We start from the raw sequence: 4,407 nt of genomic DNA on the forward strand, positions 1-4,407 counted from the left end.
TTTCTCATTGTGATGAGAAATTTGCTTCTTACCATCCACATATTTAAGAATTTCAGTTTCAGCACAATACTCCCGGAACTGTTCCCTCGCATCATTGTGGGAAATGCCCTCTTGATTAGGGTAAAATGCTCACATGTGATTTCTTTTTTCCTTTAGTTTTATAGACTCTGTTTATTTACAAAATTATTTAGGTCCTCAACATTTTCCTCTGCAGTGTGTATTGCTTCATACATTTTAATGCAATTACATTGTTTTGTCAAGTTATACATCCAGTCCTGGAATTGCTTGACTTCCTAAATGATTTTCTTTTCTTTTAGTACCGGGGATCAAACTTACAACTTCATGATTGCCAGGCAGGCACTTGTGCCACTGAGATAAATCCCCAGCTCCTAAATGATCCTGTAACTTAAATACAGCAAGACTCGCTCTGCTCTGCACAGTTCTATCTTGCCTATCACGGATCCACAGTTCAGCCTCCTACAGAATCACTTACTGCTCCAAAACCCCTCTGGGCTCCCCTTGAGCCCCAGGAAGACTGTTTTTACTGTTACTGAAGTTTTACCTTTTCTAGAGCAGCACACAGGTGCATCATACAATCTATACCTTTTTTAGACTCTTCCTTTACTTAGCAATATGCATCTACTATTCATCCATCTCTTTCACTAGCTAAACTGCTCCCTATCTTTTTAAAAAATGAAGCAATATTCCATTGTGTATACATACCAAAATTTGTCTATCCATTCACTTATTGAAAGACATTAGAGGGTTCATGTGTCTGGCAATTATGAAAATAAAGCTACTACAAACACTATCGTGAAAGAGTTCTTTGGGACATTAGTTTTTGAATCAATTGGAACAATACTAGTGGTGTAATTGCACTATGTGTGTAAGACTAGATGCACTTTTGTCAGACACAGCCCTACTGTATTCTAATATGGCTATGCTACTTTTCATTCCCATAGCAATGAATGAGAGTTCAGGTTGCTCCTCATTCTGATCAGCATTTGATGTTACTGGTGTTTGAGATTTGGGACATTCTAATTATGTATAAGGGTTTCATGTTGGTGTGTGAACTTGCAGTTCCCCAGTGAGAGATCATATTGATCGTCTTTACATGTATTATTTGCTTTTAGTATATCTTTCATGGTGAGATGTGTGCTTTAGATCATTTTCTCTTTGTTTGTTTGCTAAGACAGAATCTCACTCTCTCATCCAGGCTGGCCTCAGACTTGTAGCAATTCTACACCTGAGCCTCCCAAGTACAGTTCCTCCTTTTTAAATTACACTGTTTTCTTATTGTTAATGTTATAAGTTCTTTCATAATTTTGGATGTAAATCCTATCAGACACTTTCTTGAGCATATTTTCTCACACTCTGTGGCCTGTCTTTTGTCCTTGGTATATATATAGCTTAATAGCATCTTACACAGAGCAGAAAGGTTTTTGTTTTTTGTTTGTTTTAATCAAGTTCCAGGTGACAGCTTATTCCTTCATGGATTTTGCTTTGCTTTTGCATTTAATAGCTCCTCACTAAACTTTGAGAGATTTTAAACTTATTCTCTTGTATAATTATCACACCACTGCTCTCTACAAGAAACATGTTGCCTGTTATATTGTTTTCTGAAGTACCTTTAGCAAGATGAAAAAGCTTGCAGACAAAAGAGAATGAATACACTAGAACAGGCTAAGACAAATACCAAATGTCTTTGAAGTTTCTTGTTCAGCCGTAACACCTGTGAGCATCTCGCTATGTCTTTTACTATATACCTATACTTATTTTAATATATTATCATACTATTTTGCCGGAATACACACACAAGCACTACTACTATCATTTTGAAAAGCAGCTGCATTAGTAGCAAATATTTGTTTATTTTTATTTTGGAGATGATTTATGACCCCCAGCACAATGACATGCTTCTTCTCCCAGAAATCTTTGTCCACTGGTTTGGAAGCAAACAGGCCCACAGGGCTAGACAAGATATCTTGTTTGGTGTTGCGTAGCTGGCAAGTGGCAGACCTCGGGTTTTACTTCATGAATGTGTATGTCATCTTTCACAGGGGCTGTGCTAATCTTCTCTATATCACTCCAACTTGAGTATATGCGCTGCAGAAGTGAGCACCAGACCCAGGATTTCGGTCTCCAGTGAAAGACTCCAAAGCTGTGCTCTCAGGAAACCCTGGAGAAGCTGCATGCCCAGGGTCTGAGCCAGAGACAGCACTGGGAGGCTGCCATCAGCCTCATTCAGGGAGTCACCTCTTCCCTCCCTGATGACCCAGCTCCCCAGGCTTCACAGCCTCCAGCCTCGAACCCTATAATTTAGGCTTCCTTCTCTCAGAGGCATAAACTACCAAAAGGAAAAAGCAGCCCCAAGATGTGCTTTTCTCGAGGGGCAGGAACGTGAGAAGGAACCAGCCCAAGGGTGGTGATAAGGAACCTGAAAAAATTACCATTTTTAAACGATGAAAAAAAACTTTCTATTCCCAAACAATTTTTGCTGAAATAACAATGCACACAATAAAATGCATTGAGAGAACTTATAATTACACCAAATTAAACTATGTCTCAGCGCCTACCCTACTGTGAGAACCTTTTATTTCCCGGTCCAGGCTTGTGCAGTGGCCAGCCTGGGGTGGCCACAGCTCTGAAAGCAAAGGCTCTCTGAGAGAAAGAGGTCATTCTCTCGGCGCAGTGGCCTTTGCCCTCCCATGCGGGGAGCTGACAGCTTCTTTGGGAAGAGTGGGAGCAGCAGGCATGTTTGTAAGAGCAGCTTTCAGGGCCCGGCGCCTACCCAGGAAGGGACCCAAGGGACAGATGCACTCTTCAGACACCAGCGAGTGTTACATTGCTGTCCCCAATGCCAGTCTCCTCTGAAGGGCCCAGCGACCTTACAGGTGTTCCTGGAGTCCAAGACTTCCATGTAAACCTCCAGTGCACCAATGACCAAGTGTGACCTTGCTTGACCTCTCTGGGCCACTTTCTTGGTGAAAAGCAGAGTGAAAGGGTTTCAGGTGTGGCTGTGCACAGGAAGATCGCTGCTCCTGTGGGAGAAGTGAGGTGACTGTCTTGTGGGGGCTGGCCTTCACAGCCAGCTGCCAGGGTTGAGGCCCTGTGGGTGCTGGTTTCCTCCCAGATGTGTGTGAGGAGAGTCTAGCACCGTCCGCCAGTCTTCTCCTTTTCCTGCAGCTGCCGTGAAGTGCACACCTTGCTGCCTGGGCCTGCAGCTTCGCCTCTGCCCTATCAACCTCTGAACCCCAAGACTCTGCAGGGCAAGCTTCAGGGTGGCTGCTGCTGCGTCGCCTTCAAAGACTCCCAAATGGAACTCTGAGTCCCTCTGATCAATGTGACTTAGGGACCCAGTTGGGACTACAGCTCTCTTGCAGAGAGGTCAAATGTTATACCAAGCTATTTACATTTGTTAACTAATTTGCTTCTCATACCAAACCTGTGAAGAAGATGTTGTTTTCCATTTCACAGATGAGCCAACTGAGTCAGAGAGAGAGAGGAAATGACTCTTCCAAGGTTGTAGATGTCCTTTACATCACAGTAAATAACTTGGTATAGCAGGTAATGCAGGCAACTCTAAATGGATGACAGCTGGGTTTGCGCGTGTCCTTGTGCTGGCCCCAGACTGCATCAGGTACCTTCGTCGCTATCCTGATGGCATCCTGTTGCCACTTATCTCACTGTCTTGATACCTGCTCTTTACTTGTGGTCCTATGAGACAGGACACTTTGCAAACAGTAACACCCTCTCCATATGCCCAAGGCCCAAAACCAGGCCTGGCGGTTACAGTGAGTGAAATGAATGAATGAATGAATGAATGAATGAATGAATGAATGAATGCCAAATAAAGTGAATGGTCAGAACAGACCAGGCTAAAGCAATAGCTGTCCTCAGCCTCACTGGAACTGTGGATAGGGCTCCTCAAGGAATCTCAGATCTGAATTATTGCTAGTGCAATGGCAAAGAGAAACACCAACACAACACCCAGAATTAGAGGTACCTTTATGTAACATCGACAGGCCCTGACCTCAAGAAAAAGGTGTCAGGCCTCCAAGGTTCATGGAGGGAGGGTTTTTTGGGGTGCAAAGGGTAAGTACAGAGATAGAGTACTTGGCTGTCTTTGATTGATTCTTAAAATGTGCATCACAGTGACCAGCTGTTTCTAGGAGACAGAAGTAATAGGAACTATAACAGACACTGAAATGAACTGAAAGTTACCTGGGTAACTAACAGAAACTGAAATATACTGGCCGAGGGGGATCATTTTCTGGTACACGAGGCTATCACACTGGGCCAATGAGGTCATACAATGAACAGTGGAAACTAGGAGTGAGATAAGAAGGAGAATTTTATTACAGCTGAGCTTGCCTCTCTTGCTCCCCCGCTCCCCAAGACCTTCCA

General features: G+C 43.5%; 1 non-coding gene across 1 annotated transcript; it reads right to left on the minus strand.

Annotated features, from left to right (window-relative positions):
- Positions 1-2,016: 2,016 nt before the first annotated feature.
- On the minus strand, positions 2,017-2,122 carry LOC111755277 (U6 spliceosomal RNA). The gene has a single exon (XR_002789847.1). It is a non-coding gene; the product is annotated as a U6 spliceosomal RNA (small nuclear RNA).
- Positions 2,123-4,407: the final 2,285 nt, after the last annotated feature.

This window comes from Cavia porcellus, unplaced genomic scaffold, assembly GCF_034190915.1.
Source record: "Cavia porcellus strain 051 isolate PalLab524CR breed Dunkin Hartley unplaced genomic scaffold, mCavPor4.1 scaffold_25, whole genome shotgun sequence".
NCBI lineage: Eukaryota > Metazoa > Chordata > Mammalia > Rodentia > Caviidae > Cavia > Cavia porcellus.